Below are 19,748 nucleotides of genomic sequence, written 5' to 3'. Positions count from 1 at the left end.
ATTGAAGATATCCCAAATCATGATATACAATATGATTTTCTTACGAGCATGTAAAACCTGTTAAAGAAATAGATTAGAATTAGACAATCTAATAATGATACTCGAATGGGGGCTACTACAAAATCTATGATTTTGTGGAAGCCCTTTTATTCTAAAATAGAAAACTAAATAAAAAAATATTATCTATAACACTTATCATGCTTAGATAAAGATAATTTCACTATATTCCTGCATCAAATCACTCTAATTATGAGGAATTGGTAACCTTTAGATTCATAGAATTTATCACAACGTGAGTATCATTGGACCAGTTTTTACCTTCGACAGTAGATGACTTTCATTTATTAGACTTGTCGTTTCTCTGGAACAAAGATTTGAGTGGGTTGATTTGGTGTTTTAGATGAGGGATAGTGAGAAAATACTACTTCCAATACATATTGGCGATTAAAGAATTATCACCACCATTGGAAGTATTATCATGACCATGAGGAGCAACTGACAACTGGGGCTTGTTTCTTTTCAATGATGGCTCAGGATTAGTTTCCAGGAAACCCAAGGAAATAGTCTCAGGGGGATTTTATTTCTGGTTCTTTGGGCTTTAGCAATTTTCCTTTGCAGTTGTTTTACGTTAGCCATGTCATGTTCATTTTTTTTGTATTTGACTAGTTTCTTGTTTTTGTGCAAGTTGAATAGACCGTGGTTCACACCAAGGAGATTAAACAAAGGGCTTCCAACTATGAGCTTTCACTGCACTCTTGGTAACTCAAAGAGATGTCAGAATCTTTGAAGCCTTAACTTGACTATCATCTAAAGAAGGTCACCCTGGCACTTGCTTAGATGCCTCGCACTCATCCTATTATAACTCCTTAGCCAATGATGGAGTTGAATATATGGGAGAAAGGTGAGGAGCCAAGGTGTTGCAAGGCTGAACAAGTTCAAACTACAAAGGCTTACCATAACTATTATGAGAGAGAAAAGACTCCCAACTATCACTGGTCTGAGCCAAATTATATTTGAGTAACATGTAGATTAAATTATGGTGGAAAAGTGACTTTTCGGGTTTTTTTTGGTCAGCATCGTAAGCCCTAAACATTCTGGTTAAGATATTAAGAAAATAATGAGAGAAGTTAATATTTCGGCCTAAGAAAACCATTAGAAGTTGAACATGATACATGAAAACAACACTATATCGACCATCACAAGTTATGTATGTATGAATCAAATACAAAAACTCATGCCATTTTGGTTTAAGGAATGATACTAACATACATTTGACCATATATTGTCAATCCTTGTAAGCTAGCAATTTTCTCCATGGAACGTCTTGGTCCACAATATTTTTTGACAAGAATTCACCCTCTAGGGGTAAATGTGTGGGTGCTGCCACAAATTGTAGATTAACTTTAATCTCCAAGTCACCCATGCAGGGTCTCCTTCCATTGAAATATTCAACGAAGCATTTTAATTCTTCATCATTGTGTCCCCGAAATAGTTACAAAAACTCCCACCACCCAACTTGATGCAAAAGAGGCAAGCATTCCTCATTTTCCTTGACAAGTTTTTCTCTAATAATCTCAGTTCAGGCTACTAGTGGCATATTGCAAAGGAATAGTTATATGTCATAATGAAACAAGGTTTGGGAAACTAATGAATAGATATGAAACCTTGGTTGCAAAAACCTTAGGACCAAAATGAGAAAGATCGAAATGAAGTAATTTGATGAAGATTTCTCAAGAAAATCTAGATGATCAAATCAACTACTGCCAAATACCGATTTGGGACAGGAACAGGATGGACTTGGGATATGAGAAATGAATCGTAGTCATGGGATCACTAGCCATACGAAAATTAGCACTACTACAGATAAAAAATTGAGACTTAAGGTTCCATATCAGTGGATGACTAGGCGTAATAACATATCACATCATCTGAAACAAGTATTTACCATAAGTATTGATCCGTAAAACAAATCATCGAAAATCATGTATTTAATTCGAAATTGATGGACCATTAACCAGTGCATATAAAAATTGGATACGACATAATTAAATGATATCAATGAGAAATTGAAACATACAATGCCACCATATAGGTTATACATTGAACCCTAATTATGTTAGGAATGGACCCTAAGAAAACAAAATGATTATTAGAGGAAGGAATTCAGGAATCAAACCAATACAAATCCAATTAAGTTAAAACAAGTGAAATAGTAAAACTTTTAGGAGGGGCCCTTTATTTTGTCAAAAATAAAAGGGACTATGTTACTGTGCCAACATTGGGTATTCACTAGGCTGAATCAATTTTCTTTGCCTAAAAATTAAAATTCAAGGAGAAAGAATCAGATGGAATTATATCCATGTATCATATACTGAAAATTAGTCTATTTCAATTCAATCTACAAAACAATATAAGTATTCATCAATACTTTTATTAAAAGAATTAGTAATTTATAGAAATTACAATATAATTAATTAAATATTCACATAGATGATAGATTTAAAAGATAAACAACAAATTATGAAATTTGGCATAATCATAACTTTAATACCACAAGTAGAGCCATTATTGCCAGTAGGTGTCCATATCCTTGGTAGGGGTATCTTTTAACCCACTGGTATGCTTGAATACCATCCATTAAGTATGGCTTCAGATTTATTAAAAATATTTACTTTCCTTAAAAGTTTTCTTAATATTTAATTGAAAGTCACTATCTTGGCTTGGTAAACAAATAATGACAGTGCCACTCACAAGAACTAGAATAGTGAACAAGCCGGCTCATGATGACACATCTTGTTTTTAATCCTTACAACTAAAATCCATTACCTTGGCTTGGTGATCACCCATAGTAATGCCACTTCTGTGAGGACCCATGATCTTGGTAGGTCGGCTCGTAATGAAACCTCATATCTTTTAGTGTATATTTTTTATTTTCTTTTTCATTTTTGAATTACACTCTGATAATTGATAATCCTTGATGGATTACTTAATAGATGGGGAGGAAAATGTTCTCCTTAAGAGCTAGGTATGGCTTGAAAAGTTTACCTTTCAAACTTCAGATTAATAACACCGTTAAAAGTAATAATTTTTTTTCAAAATAGGAATTCTTCCTAAAGAATAATTGATTGAGATAATTCCTATAAATATGACCACATCCAAATATATATCTGAACAGACTTAGTGCTTTGTTAAAATTAAACTAAAAGAATTGATTCAACAACTAGTACATGAATTAACAAATCATCTAACAAAAATACAGTTTAAAAATGTTTCCAGGAATATTTGACTGTGGAATGATATAGAAAGGTAGCACCAAAAGAAATCCAAACCACGTAATAGCATACTAAAAAGAGAAAACTCAAATATAAAAAATTAAATAAAATCATAAACATAAATATATACAAAAGTTCCTTGAAGGATATTGTGCAAAGTATCTTTTTAATATATGCCTATTGACTGGGAGAGGCTCATGTTGACCTTCCAAAGTATCCAATTGAAATGTGTCGGGTCTGATCTTTTATGTTATAATGAATGGTCCCTACCATAATATATGAAACTTGGTTTTCTCCCCCTTGTCCTCGTGGGTATTGTCCCATTTTAAAACCATGTCACCAACTTTGAGATCCCTGTTAGAAGAAAAATTATTATGAAACCATAATTTTACCAATTGTTGATGTTGATTTAACTTGGTTTAGATTTCTATCTCTTTTCTTCTAATTTTAATAAAGCATTTATTCTATCCTCCATAGTTGATGACTTAATTTCTTGGAAACTCTGGGACAATTGCAGAGAAGGAAGAAAAATATGAGGGGGTAATATAGCTTCTCTACCATAAACAAGGAAAAAGGGTGAGTTTCCAATAAAAACTTTTGGTGTGACCCTATCAGATCATAATGCATTAAATAGTGTAGTATGCCAGTTTTTATGATTTTCTAAAACTGTTCATTTAACGATTTTTAACAAGTTCTTATTTGATGATTTAGCAAGGCCATTTCCTTGTGGGTAATAGTTTGCTAAATATTTAACCTTTGTCCTTTTTTCTATTTCATATGCATCTAACTCATGAGATAATAAATAAGATGCATTATCAAATACCAATGACTCAGGAACACCAAAATGGGTGATAATTTGAGATTCAAGAAAATTAATAACTTGATTAGCATTGAACACATGTTGAGGCGTTGCGTCAACCCATCTTGTAAAATAATCTATAACTATTATAATGAATTTATTTTTTTGGAATGAGGTAGGATTAACTGGTCTAATTATGTCCAAGCCCAAATGTTGAAATGGAGCCTCAACAGTGACAGGTTGTAGGGAAAATTAGGTTTCTTCAACTTACCAACAATCTTTTGGTAGGTTTCACATTTTCTGACAAGGGCATGGGAATCTTTAAACAAAGTGGTATCACCACCAAAATGTCCACCAATAGGGGAAAAGTTGATTTCATGAAGTATTTTTGAAGAATCTTCCTATTCTAGGTAGTGAAGTAGCACCCGATCGTAATATTTTATGAAAGAACATTATTAATAAGTTGGTAAGGTGTTGATTTTAATCTCAATGCTCTTTTTTGAGTTGTATTAAGATGAGAGGGGGTTGTACCTTTTTCAAAATAAAATCTAATGTCTGCATACCATGAGTTAGGATCATAATCTTAGCAAAAAACTTCATTTTGTACTAGGGATACTCCATTGTTTAGAGAGGAATCATCTAGAAAAGTGGAATAGTCAGTAGCGGAAGAAATAGATTCATGAGACAATTTACAATGACCCTGACCTTTAATGATTTGTGCATATTTAATTTCCAGGTTAAATTCTTGCAAATTTGTCATCCAATGAGCCCTTTTCGCCCTGAGTTCGTTTTGTATTAAAATATTTCTAACTGCTCAATAGGTGACTATACATTTTGTCTTGGATTTAAGTAGGTAGAAATGAACAGTATTAACTACTTTGTACACAAAAAAGGCTTATTTATCCACTAGTGCATAATTTATTTATACTCGTTAAAAGTGGAGCTCATGAAAATAATAGGGATTTCAGTATAAGGATCAACCTTTTGCATAAGAATAACAACATAGGCAAAGTCTAAAGCCAATGTATACAAAATAAACTCTTCAGAGAAATAATGACTTATTACGGTAGGATAATCTGTGATTGCTCGTTCAATAGTGCTAAAATCTACTTTTGCGATTCTCCCCATTTACAAACATCAATTTTCTTCACTAAATATTGAAGAGATTATAAAATTTTAGAAAACCTAAGAATAAATCATCTAACAAAATTAATCTTTCCCATAAAATACTGTATGGTTTTTTTGGAATTTGGTGGGGTTAATGTTTTAATGGCCTGCATCCTATGAGGATTGATCCTAATTCCATATTTAGAGATAATACATCCTAGTGATTTCCCTTCAGTAATCGTGAAAATAGATTTTTTAGGATTAAGGGAGATTCCAAATTTTCGACATATTTCAAACACATTCTTTAAGTGCAATAAATGGGCAGGCCTCTGTTTTGAGAAAACAGTGACATTTAACCATGGATTCATTAATTAGACCTCTAAAAGAAATATCCATCACCCTCTATAAATTTTCCCCTCTGTTTATCAATCTGAAGGAAATTTTAATATATGCAAAAGTACCCCAAGGAGTTCAAAATGTGGTCTTCAGTTAATAAACAATTTCTACCATGCTTTTATTGTAGCCCCAGAGACCATCCAAGAAGGATAGCATCTTAGAGCCTCAGACGTGTTGGAGAATTTTTTCCATGGGTGGTATTGGGTAGTGGTATTTGACGAGCCTCGTTGTTGCAACAAGAATGCTACAACTCCCAAGGCTACCGAATTTAATTATCAACCTAGGGTTCATACAAACTTACGAAGTATCAGAACTATATGTGCGACATACAATGTGTCCTTCCTTTGCTGCCATGATGTAATGGAGTGCATGTACTGAAGCCAAATCCTAAACTAATTGCTGAAAATGAAATGTTCAAAATGGAACCTTAACCTATTGCAAGAAAGAAAGTACAAGGAAAGAGACTGAAGTTAAATTCTAAAACACACCATTTTCTGACTAACTGCTAAGAGGTTTTGCTTCAAAAGAATGCTAAGTTAACATGTATGCAATCCTCCTATTCAAGCATGTAGATTCAAACCATCAAACCTTCTACTATTGTGCATGTAAATGAATAAAATAAATTTGTTTTTATTTTTGTCTTTTTTCATGTGAGAGTGTGAAAGCTAATCTCTTTTGGTGATATGGTAGGTGGCTTGGAGATGATGGTGAATGGTTGGAAGGCTTGGGATACAAGTAGGGACCCTTTGCTAGCTTCCTAGAGGATTTTTTCCTCAATTTAGCCTCAAAACAAGATTTCCTTCAGGATGCTATAGGATTTCCTACAGGATGTCCTGAAAACCTACAGGATCCCCTGAAAACCTATAGGATACAGCCGAGAGAAAAAGGATGGGTGTTGAAGGTGATGGAAATCTTAGGGAAGGTGGTTGATGGATGGAATGAGGTAAGGGAGTGTTGGCATTATGTTTCTGGTATAGCTCTATGTTACAGGTGTTGTACTTGATGGCAACTCACTCTTATGGCAATGCTCTGTTCAGGCTCTCAAAATGTTGGAAATTAAGAGGTTCGCAGGTGAATGGTTCAAAAGGTGTGGACCCGCAGGCACACCATGCAGAAAGTGCGGTCATACCCGCAGGTTACCCGTTCAGAAGGTGCGGTCCCCCAGTTCACTCTCTTCAAGGCAGAGAAGCGCGCTCACATGGGTTTTCTTATGTTTGGCCCGTGGTATTTAGCCCGTCGTTCATGATCCTATGGTTTTGGCCCGGGGTATAGGATCTAATTTAGCCCCGGTTTGGATCCCTTGTTTTGGTTATTTGATGGTTTTGTCCCATGGTGTGAATAAGGGCTTGACTATAAATAGGGAAGGAGATCACTTGGCCAAGGTATCTTTGTAAATTGAATATCTTAAGATCTGAAATATTGGGTTATCGGTTTAAAAAGCTTGATCTATATAAAAGTGAAGTTGAAAGTGAATCTATGAAGTGTGATCTCTCGGGCGCATGATCAGATCTGGGCATCTGACTGTCAGTGGCACTTCGGAGGGTTGTTGATTTGGTTCAAATCAAAGGTCCGTAGGTATTTCACGGATCAGGTGCGGAGGATCGCAGCTCAGTGAAAGGTCCAGTGTGATGGTACGCGGTTCACATAAAGGCACAGTGTGGGGGACCGCAGTGCGACCAAAGACGCATTGCGTAGATACAGTAGAAGTATGCGGCGGAACAGAAGGGCACAGTGCGGACAGACGCAGCGAGACAGAAGAAGTAGTGCGGAGCAAGATCAGAGGTACGCGGCACGATAGAAGGAAAGCCTGTGGAGATACATAGAAGTACGCGGTGCAATAGAAGGAACAGGTGCGTTGGCACAGTAAATGTACACAGAAAGGCAAAAGGTGAGTTGCGGTGATACGCAGTAAAGCAAAAGTTGCTCTGCGTGGATACGCAGGAATATAGAAGGCGGGGTGCGGAGTCACGCAGTCCAGACAAGGAAAAACTGCGGATCTGTCTTAAAAACATTTGTTGGTTATCTTTTATTTATTGCTGGAGAGCTCTGGGTTTATATTTCTGGTACTATCTTTCTGTTTACAGCATTCTGAGAAGTTGGGTGATTGCATAAGGAGTTTGGGTGATTTGCATATACTTGATGATTATTTGATATTCTTGGATCCAGTTTGAAAATTTATGAAAAGTGGTCCTTGAAATAAAAGAAGTAGGGGGTTGTAGCTCCCTTCTAGGAGAGACTGGAAAACGAGAGAGAGTTGTAGCTCTCTGCAGGTTGTAGCCTGCGTACTGGTAAATGACTGCACCAATACAAAATCATTGTAAAAGGAGTTTATAATTGAAAGAAGATAGAGACATATTGCAGCAGGTGGTTTTCACCCACATTGGGTTTCCACCTTATATCTGGTGTTCTTTGGTGTGACTATCTGTTTTTCTTGTTCATACTCATTATTTTATGGTACTGACATACAAAGTAATGATCAATATTTGAAGAATAATTCAAAGTATAAATAAGGAAGATATATTGAAAAGAATTTAATAATACTGATTCACCCCCCCCCCCCCTCTCAGTATTATTTCCAACAATTGGTATCAGAGCAGGTCCTTCTGAAGAAGCTTGATCGCTTGAAGGAAGATCTAACATCATGAGCAACTGCGAGAGGGAAGCATAAATCAGGCCACCGATTTTTTATGGGACAAACTTTGTATATTGGAAGGTAAGAGTTACTGCCTATCTTCAATCTTTGGGTACATAAGTATGGGACATTATAGAAATAGGGTATACTTTTCCATCAGCTACTCCTACAGATCCAGCTGAGAAGAAGAAATATGAAACAAATGCAAAGGTAGTCAATACTCTTCTAGGATGTCTATCTCAATTTGAATTCGTGAAGGTTATGCAATATAAATCCGCAAAAGAAATATGGGACAAGATTGTTTTGAGCTACGAAGGAGATGAATAGGTAAAACGTGCAAAACTTCAAACCCTCAGGATTCAATATGAGAATCTCAGAATGTATAATGATGAAAGTGTGGCTAACTATTTCCTTTGGGTAGATGAGATTGTTAATTGCATGAAATACTTGGGTGAAGAAATAAAAGAGGCTGTTGTGGTTGAAAAAGTTCTAAGATCATTGTCCCCCAAGTTTGAATCTAAAGTGTCTGCAGTAGAAGAAAAGGAAAATCTACAAACTCTTACTATGTCTCAGCTACACGGAATTCTAACTACTTATGAAATGAGAAAAGGAGGTCCATCAAATAGTAGAGAAGCTGGTTTTAAGGCTTCAGGCAAAGGAGACTACTATGAATCAAGTCACGTGCCAAAAGAAGAAGAAGAATCAAATTTTGTCAGAAATCTTCAACGGGGTATTGGAAGGTTCAGAGGTAAGCTACCTTCTAAATGTTTTGCTTGTGGAAGAGTAGGTCATTATGCTGCCAAATGTCCTCATAAGGATAAGATTGACAAAGGAAAGGAACCTGCTAGATGGAACAAGAAACAGAATGCAAATAAGAAAAGATACTACACTCATGAAGACGGTGATGGTCTATCAAATAGTGATGAAGATGAACGAGGTAATGACTATAAACTTTTAATGGCATTTGAAGATGATGATTACATGGATGCTATAGATGTGGATAGTTTTTATGAAGAGATTTCTAGACTCAAGACATGTATAGAAGAAAAGAATATGATTATTGATACTCTACAATTTCAAATTGAAGAAAAGGAAAAATATCTTGAAAAGTTAGAAGGTGAAATTGTTGGCCTTAGAAAAGAAATTGAGAAAACAAAGGCTATTAATCTTAAGTTTGTCAAAGGATCTGAAACTCTGGATGAGATCATCAATGTACAACGTTCTCCGCTAAACAAGACAGGTTTGGGGTATAATGGAGAAACATCTCAAGCATCCACCTCAAAGAGTTATCTTGATGCAGCAAGAAGGAATGAGAAAAAGTACAATGGATATCACCAGGTAAAGCAGGGACAAATTACAAGAATGAACAAAGACTATCAGGTAAACTAGGGGCAATCTGTTTTAAGGGTGAACAAAAGCTACAACCAGCCACAGGTAAAATCTTCTCAATTTGCTTCAAGAATGGATGATAATAGAAATTACAATCATTTGGCCGGTATATTTGATAATCGCAGAAGTTTCTTCAATGGGCAATTTTTCTCTTGCCATAACTTTGGTCACAAAGCAGCTCAATGTGTTGCATATAAAACAATCATGACTAGAGAAGCTCAAAAACAAAGAAGTATGACCGGGATTACAAAAAGGACCTATAAAAACTTTTCGGCTCTTGAAAATGAAATTGAATGTTCTATTTGCAATAACTTTGGTCATGAAGATTCTGAATGCAGGAGCAGGTTTCAGCAGACAAAGAAACAAGCCTCAAGTACCAGAACATGGAGAATAAAGGAACCACAAACATAAAGATGTGGGATTGCATTTTATGCAGAGGGACAAGAAAATCTATGGTACATTGACAGTGGATGTTCGAAGCATATGACAGGTGATAAAGAAAAACTTGAATCATATTCTGCTTTAGAAAAGGGAAAGAAAGTTTCTTTTGGAAATGATACTCCTGCAGCTATAAAAGGAAAAGGCACTACTCAATTAAAAGAAAAGGTCAAAGCTGGAAATGTTTTGTATGTTGATGGATTGAAGCATAATATTCTGAGTGTCAGCCAGATGTGTGATCAAGGAACCGAGGTGATATTTAGATCAAATGGATGTCGTGTTCATGATCTTGATACAAGTGAAACACTGATCAAAGGTAGAAGAACTCCAAACAATCTTTACATATTTGAAGAAGGACAACAACAATGCTATTTGAGCAAGGATGATGAACACTGGTTATGGCATCGGAGGTTGGGGCATCTAAGCTTTTCACAAATAAGGAAAGCATGCAAATATCAGGCAGTTCGTGGTCTTCCAGATATCAAAATTCCAGACAACACCATATGCAAATCATGTCAGTTTGGAAAGCAAACCAAAACTAACTTTCCGGAGAAGGAAGGATCAGCTAGCATGCCTCTTGAGCTAGTCCATATAGATGTATGTGGTCCTTTTAGGAAAAGGGCACCTCGAGGATAAGAATACTTGATATTATTCATTGATGATTTCTCTAGGTTTGTTTGGTTAGGACTTATGAAGCACAAAGATGAAGCATTCAAAAAATTCAAATCCTTCAAAGCCTTGGTTGAAAATGAATCAGGTCACAAAATTAAGTGCCTCAGGTCCGACAAAGGTGGGGAGTTTACCTCAAATGAATTCTTCGATTTCTGTGAAGAACATGGGATAAGAAGAGAATTCTCTACAGCTAGAACTCCTAAGAAAAATGGAGTGGTGGAAAGGATGAACAGAATAGTCCAACAAATGGCTCATGCTATGCTTGATGAGTTTGGAACTCCTGCAACTTTCTGGGGTGAAGCTGCATATGCTGCGGTTGTTATTCTCAACAAAACAAATTTCCGATTGAACAACACTCAAACTCCTCATGAGCTCTGGTATGGTGAGACTCCTTCGGAAAAGCACTTCAAAATCTCTGGGAGCAAATGCTATATTAAGAATACTGATGAGAAACTTGGCAAACTTGAACCTAGAGCAGATGAAGGAATTCTTCTTGGTTATTCTCCACACAGCAAAGCATATAAGTGCTACAATAAAAGACTTGGAAGAATTGTTGACAGCATTGATGTAGTGGTTGATGAAAAGGGATACATTCCTAGGCAAGTAAATCATGAAAATATCGAAGAAGATGAAGACTACCCTCAAAGATAGAATGATGAAGAAGAAGAACCTCAAGAAGCACCAGAGGAACAGATAAGGATAGAAGAGAAGACTCCATCCAGGTATGTTCAGAAGAATCATCCAGAATCTCAGATTTTGGGGGAGAAAGAAGCCGGTGTACAAACAAGAAGAACAATTGCAGAAGCTTCAAGCTATTTGGCATTACTCTCTTCCACTGAACCACAAAATGTGAAAGAAGCATGCAAAGATGAATATTGGGTCAAAGCAATGGATGAAGAACTTGAGCGGATCGAAAAGAACAACACTTGGGAGTTGGTTCCTAGACCAAAGGATAAGAATGTTATAGGGACAAAATGGGTCGTCAAAAATAAGTTGAATGAAAATGGGGCAGTAATTAGAAACAAGGCCAGACTTGTTTGTAAAGGGTATGCGCAGCAAGAAGGAATAGATTTTGAAGAAACTTTTGCTCCTGTTGCAAGACTTGAGGCCATCCGAATGTTCCTTGCTCTCTCAAGCTTTCAAAAGTTCAAAGTATTTCAAATGGATGTGAAATCAGCCTTTCTGAATGGAGACTTAGAAGAAGAAGTATACATTGAGCAACCAGATGGTTTCATTCTTGGAAATGATCCAAATCTTGTATGCAGACTGAAAAAGGCTCTCTATGGTCTTAAACAAGCTCCAAGGGCTTGGTACTATCGGTTGGACAAATATCTTCATCAACAAGGTTTTTCAAAAGGATCAGCAGATAGCAATCTTTATATAAAAATTGAAAATGACAAATTGCTAATACTTGTTGTGTATGTAGATGAAATTATCTTTGGCAGCAATGAAGAATCTATGAGTCAAAGCTTTGCCTCGGTGATGCAGAAAGAATTCGAAATGTCCTTGCTTGGAGAATTGACATATTTTCTTGGTTTGCAAATCCAACAAAAGGAAGGAGGGATCTTCTTGTCTCAAACCAAGTATCTCAAGCAGATTTTGAAGAAATATGGCATGGAAGATGCAAAACCAGTATGTACACCCATGGTCACAAGATGTAGCCTCAGTGCAAATGATGAATCAGCAGCAGTGCATCAACCAACCTACAGGTCTATGATTGGAAGTCTACTTTATTTGACAGGTACCCGACCAAACATCATGCATGCAGTGGGAATAGTTGGAAGATTTCAGGAAAATCCAAAGGAGACTCATCTTCAGGCAGTGAAGAGAATTTTCAAATATCTTCAAGGGACTCAAAATTATGGCTTATGGTATCCTAGAGATACAGATCTCACACTTCATGCTTATACATATGCAGATTGGGTTGGAAGCGTGGATGACAGGAAGAGAACAAGTGGTGGTGCATTCTTTATGGGTTCCAGATTAGTATCTTGGTTCAGCAAGAAACAGAGTTCGATTGCCTTGTCTACAGCTGAAGCGGAATATGTTGCTGCTGCATCTTGCTGCACTCAACTCCTTTGGATGATGCAGACCTTGCAGGATTTTCAAATCACTTGTACACCACCCATCTCCATCTTATGTGATAATACAAGTGCAATCATCATTTCAAAGAACCCAGTCATGCATTCAAAGACCAAGCACATACCGATCAAGTATCATTTTCTCTGGGAACAAGTGCTTGAACAAAAGGTCAAGTTGGAGTATGTTCCTTCTAAGGAACAAGTTGCTGATATACTCACCAAACCATTGCCCAGGGAGACCTTTGAATACCTCAGGCAAAAGTTGGGGGTTGTTGATGCATCATCTTGTTGTTGAATCTCTTCTGATTGATGGGTGTACGCAAGGTTCATCTGGGGTATATGCGTACATGTGCTGGGTTGCGGATTGGTCAAAGATTGAATGGCACAGGTTCAAGGGGAGCATATAATGCATTGTTGGCATTATGGAGGAAGTATAGAAGGAGATCATGGATGCTGGTATGAATATTGCTGCAATATGTCTCTATCTCTTTCATGGTCATTTATGGTGTTTGGTGGATTCTGGTTCTTCTTTGCAGATCTGGTTTATAGTCAGGGGGAGCATGCTCTAAGGGGGAGCATAACCCTTTGCCCTTGATGTCAAAAGGGGAGAATGACATTGAGGATCTTGAGGTTGAGGTTGCCATCAAGTCCAAAGGTTGAGGATCTTGAGGTTGAGGTTGCCATCAAGTCCAAAGGGGGAGATTGTTGGCATTATGTTTCTGGTATAGCTCTATGTTACAGGTGTTGTACTTGATGGCAACTCACTCTTATGGAAATGCTCTGTTCAAGTTCTCAAAATGTTGGAAATTAAGAGGTTCGCAGGTGAATGGTTCAAAAGGTGCGGACCAGCAGGCACACCATGTAGGAAGTGCGGTCATACCCGTAGGTTACCCGTTCAGAAGGTGCGGTCCCCCAGTTCACTCTCTTCAAGGCAGAGAAGCGCGCTCACGTGGGTTTTCTTATGTTTGGCCCGTGGTATTTAGCCCGTCGTTCATGATCCTATGGTTTTGGCCCGTGGTATAGGATCTAATTTAGCCCCGGTTTGGATCCATTATTTTGGTTATTTGATGGTTTTGTCCCATGGGGTGAATGAGGGCTTGACTATAAATAGGGAAGGAGATCACTTGGCCAAGGTATCTTTGTAAATTGAATATCTTAAGATGTGAAATATTGGGTTATCGGTTTAAAAAGCTTGATCTATATAAAAGTGAAGTTGAAAGTGAATCTACGAAGTGTGATCTCTCGGGCTCATGATCAGATATGGGCATCTGACTGTCAGTGGCACTTCGGAGGGTTGTTGATTCGGTTCAAATCAAAGGTCCGTAGTTATTTCATGGTTCAGGTGCGGAGGATTGTAGCTCAGTGAAAGGTTCAGTGCGATGGTACGCGGTTCACAGAAAGGCACAGTGCGGGGGTTCGCAGTGCGACCGAAGACGCAGTGCATAGATACAGTAGAAGTACGCGGTGGAACAGAAGGGCATAGTGTGGACGGACGCAGCGAGACAGAAGAAGTAGTGCAGAGCAAGATCAGAGGTACGCAGTGCGATAGAAGGAAAGCCTGCGGAGATACATAGAAGTACGCGGCGCGATAGAAGGAAAAGGTGCGTTGGCACAGTAAATGTACGCAGAAAGGCAGAAAGTGAGTTGCGGTGATATGCAATAAAGCAAAAGTCACTCTGCGTGGATACACAGGAATATAGAAGGCGGGGTGCGGAGTCACGCAGTCCAGATAAGGAAAAACTGCGGATCTTTCTTAAAAACATGTTATCTTTTATTTATTGCTGCAGAGCTCTGGGTTTATATTTCTGGTACTATCTTTCTGTTTACAGCATTCTGAGAATTTGGGTGATTGCATAAGGAGTTTAGGTGATTTGCATGTACTTGATGATTATTTGATATTCTTGGATCCAATTTGAAAATTTATGAAAAGTGGTCCTTGAAAGAAAAGAAGTAGGGGGTTGTATCTCCCTTCCAGGAGAGACTGGAAAATGAGAGAGAGTTGTAGCTCTCTACAGGTTGTAGCCTGCGTACTGGTAAAGGACTGCACCAGTACAAAATCATTGTAAAAGGAGTTTCTAATTGAAAGAAGATAGAGACATATTGCAACAGGTGGTTTTCACCCACATTGGGTTTCCACCTTATATCTGGTGTTCTTTGGTGTGACTATTTGTTTTTCTTGTTCATACTCATTATTTTATGGTACTGACATACAAAGTAATGATCAATATTTGAAGAATAATTCAAAGTATAAATGAGGAAGATATATTGAAAAGAATTTAATAATACTAATTCACCCCCCCCCCCCCCTATCAGTATTATTTCAAACAGGGAGTGCCTAGGACCACATCAGAACTCAAAACCAAAGTTGGTAGACAGCTATATTTTCTCAAAAAGATTGGAGAAGTTTCCTTGTGAAATGATGAAATTGGTGAGGGTTTAGGGAAAGAAAGTGAGGACCATGGGTGGATGAAGTTGGGATGAGGTTGTTGATCATGAAATCTCTATGTACTGCTGAAACTCTTGCACTGCATCAACCATTGACGTTTATTCATAAATCCTATAAAAAAGAAGGATTTCAATTAACTAAGGAAGATGGATTTTCATGAGCTAGCTTCCTATTTCATACATGGGAAAAACTTGCAGAATGATATAAAACATTGATGAGATCTAATGTAAGACTGAAGATAGAAGAAATGGAAATAAAATCATAGTCTTGAAGACTAGCAAAACGCTGACCTAAGTGTGGAGCAAGAGGGTTAAAAAGGTCTTGATGGCATGGAGGTCAAGTAGAGGCCTAATCCCAGCTTCAATGATGATTTTTCTCAATCTGGGCTCAAAACACAATTTCCTACAGGATGCTACAGTGATTTCCTACAAGATCTCATGGTTACTACAGGATGTTATAGATTTACTATAATTCATCGAATGACCAAGAAAATCAAATCAAAATTTGGATGGGACATTTTTTTTATTAACTGGGATGTCTTAGGTTCCCATTCCAAGTGGAATCACTAAAAAAGACCTATGTTAACCCATGTTAAAAAATAGAAAAGCATTACTAGTCGAAAATCTAGAAATTCAAGAACTAGTGAGATGGTAAATCAAAACAATCCCTAATCTAATCAAGTACAAATGTAATGGGGTAATTTTTTTTTATGAGCTATAATGTTTTTCGATCTAATGCAAGTGGAACCAAATCGATTGAAGCTCGTTAGCATTCTCTAAAGAGTATCATAAATTTACTAGTCTTTGCCATAAAGGAGTTCCAGAAATCTAGATTTGGGAATAAGAAAGCTAATCCAAGTAGCTCAATGATTACTATAACCTTCCAAATATTTTTCAAGGATGAAATGACTCTTATGATACTGCAAAAGAACTTAAATTAACCATTTAACTCAATCCTACAACAATAAATCATTAATACTAAATGCAGAAGTAGAAAGAAATAAAAACGAGAGATGCATGTGAAAACGAAGTGAAAAGAAGGAATGAAAATGATACAAAAAGGCTCTAAGGCTCATTGTATGGCCAAACCCAAGGAAAATTAGAGATCTATGGAGGAGAACAAGATTTAAAAGCTGAACATGACACCAATCCTCATTATTTTCATCAATACAATTACACCCCTGCAAGAAAATACAATGGAGCTACAAATATACAAGTTCTCTCCAAAATAGTACTAATGAAAATCTATCCCTAGAGGAAAATTCGAATTGGTACTTATAAAAAATGATTAGGAATCATTCCCCATGAATGGAGGAAGATTTCACCACCAAAATCCATTGATTAGTGGATCTAGTCCCCAATACTAGGAATCTGCATTAAATGACAAGGAACACATTCCTAGATTTTCTCAATCGTTGGAGTTCCACAATCTCTACCATAACTCCATAATATCTTGCTGATTTATTATTTATTATTGATCCTCCTATAGTAGGGAACAAGTCCCTAAATTATCTCCTCCTCCAAATCTTCATAATCTACCCAATATTCTCATAATATTCCACAAAATAAATAATATTAGGCACAAATATAAAATTATTCATAAAAATTCCTAATCAATATATTAAAGTTAAAAATACATTATCTAATGCAGAAAGAGAGGTTTAATGTGCTGAAGGATGGTCATAGGCCTTAATTTATGATTAATTTAGAGGCATGGGCCTTAATTTATGTCTAATTTAGAGGCCCATCAATATTTTTCAGAGGTTGTGCTTAAATTCCTACAATCAACATAAAGATGGATGTCACAAATTTTCTTCCTAACATGTACTAAGTTAACAACCTAGTGAGTGTGTCACACAGGGAAAATGATCTTAGTTGTCAGGAGTTTATTCAATTCTTCTTTAACTGAGGACTCAAGACTTGGTTGCATTTTCTTAAGTTTCTGCTGAAAAGGTTTGGTTTGGGGTTTCATAGGAATGACATGTTATACAGTATTTAGATCGAAGGTCTTCAGATCATTATAAGTCCAAGATAATACATCCTAGTACTGCTTGAACAAGTTAATACAATTTGAACTTTCTTCGGGAGAACATTTTATTCCTAAATTGATGCATTGTGGAATATCCTTTCACCCCAATTTTATAACTTCGACTTCCATGGTAGGGATATTGGTTTTGCGATTCCTAACTCTCTTAAATATATCAAGAAATTGTTATAAATGCTCTAATCTAACAACAAATTTATGGATCATTTTTACCATGTCAAATGTTCATCTCATGACTATTGTTTTTTGATCCGAGAGAAGTCCCACAAATTCTCTTCATGAGTTATGTCATCAACGACTACATCATTACATGTACCCTCGATATGTAGAAAGTCAATGCTATATATATCATCGTCAAACATATGCCAATTAATGATGATCTTAGGTATGGATGGTGTAAACTGTAAAAGATGGAATCAATTTAGAAGCTACATTAGCTAACAAGTCTTCTTATTGATTTGCAGTTCTAGAGACATAATCAATATTGAAAGCTGAAAACATTGATATTAAATCCCAAACCCAATCTTGATAATCCTTTAAATGTGTTGAAAGGTAGTGAATATAATTTTTTACTTGTCTAATAATTATTCCAGAACCACCATGAACGCTTAAACATTTAAGTCCAAAGTCCAAAGATTTGTGGAGTCCTTTAATAAGAGCTTCGTACTCTTCAACATTATTAGTCCATTTAAATTATAATCTACATGAAATAAAAGTTTTATTTCCATAAGCATATAAAATCATACATCCAAAACTAACTCCTTGTTTAGAATTAGAACCATCGAAACACAATGACTAGATTTTACATTTCCTAGTATTTTGTCAGGCCGGGAGGTAACTCCACAATGCGAATTGTGTTTTTGCATTAAGATTGGTCATGGATATATACATGGAGGGAGAGACTCTTGGGCTTCACGTCCTAGTGTCTCTTCATATTCCTAATCTCCTTATTTTCTATTTACATTATTTGAATGAATTTCCCAATCCCAAAGATTAGGTGTCAACATTCCCCCCTTAATCTGAATCGATGTTGATGACTCCAAGAATCATTATGAATCTTTCAAGCTTTTCTCTTACAAATGCTTTGGTGAAGATGTCTACAATCTACTCATTTGTGGAACAATGGAGTAGATTTTCCTGGCCTCAACATGATGTTGAATCAAATGGTATTTTGTATTGATGTGTTTCGTTTGATCATGAAACTTTGGGTTCTTGGTCAAATTTATTACAGAAGTGTTATCAATCATGAGAGGTGTTGAATGCATTTGTTTCTCCTGCAAATTTCCAAAATTTTCCCGAGCCATGCAATTTCCTTTGTTGCTTAAGCTGCTACCACATATTCTACCTCAGTTGTGGAATCTACTAGAACTAATTGTTTGTGTGATCTCTAGGAGATAGCTCCTGATCCAACACTCATAATATAACCTAAAGCATATACCCCAGTTTCTTTGTCTCCTTCAAAGTCTCAATCAAAGTATCCAATAAATATGAAATAACCCACCTATATATACTTGAGTCCAAAGTCTTGAGTTCGCTTCAAGTACTTTAGAGCTCTTTTTGTAGTAGACCAATGTCCCTCACAAGTCTTTTACATAAACAAGGAAAGGATTCCAACAACAAATGAAATTTTTGGTCTAGTAGTAGTAAAGTAGTTGAGACTTCCTACAAGTTGTCTATACTTTTTTGCATCCTCAAATTATTTTCCTTTAATGGATGTCAGCTTCAAGTTCTATTCCATTGGAGTAGTTAAATGATTTCACTCAGCCATGCCAAACCTGTTCAACAGATCTCCAATGGAATTTTGAGAGAGGAATATAAACTTCAAATTTTGAGTTACTTCATACAAAGATAGTAGTGAACATAGCCCAAGTCAGTCATTTCAAAACCTTTCCTCAATTCCTTATTTATGGATGCAATGTAGCTCTCATTGTTCCCTATCATCAAGAGATCATCTAGATACACCACAAGGTATACAACTATTTTTCCAACTTTATTGACAAACAATGTTGCATCATCAAGATCATAATATTTGAAGTTGATTTCCAGAAGATGCTCGGTTAAATTTTCATACCAGGTTCACGGTGCTTGCTTGAGGCCAGACGAGGATTTCACAATATTTCATACTTTGTGTCCTTGGCCCTTCACAACAAATCCTTTTGTCTCAGACATAAAAACATTACCTTTCAGTTCTTCATTCAAGAAAGCAGTTTTTACATCCATTTGATGGAATTTCTAACTATTCTGAGTTACCAAGTCAAAGAGTGTTTGGATGGTAGCCCATTTTTTTGATGGGGAAAAGGTCTCCTCATAATTGACCCCTTCCTTCTGTGCAAAACCTTTTTCCATAATCCTAGTTTTCTTCTTGTCAAGTGAGGCATAAAGTTTATACTTGTTCTTATAGAGCCTATTGCATCCAATTGGTTCAGTTTCCAATGGGGGATCAACTAGCTTCCAAGTGCCATTATTTATCAAG

The sequence above is a fragment of the Pinus tabuliformis genome, chromosome 1_2, assembly GCF_031772625.1.
Source record: "Pinus tabuliformis cultivar Carrire ecotype Pingquan chromosome 1_2, CPIR1, whole genome shotgun sequence".
Classification (NCBI taxonomy): domain Eukaryota; kingdom Viridiplantae; phylum Streptophyta; class Pinopsida; order Pinales; family Pinaceae; genus Pinus; species Pinus tabuliformis.
Note: the sequence above shows the minus strand (reverse complement) of the source record.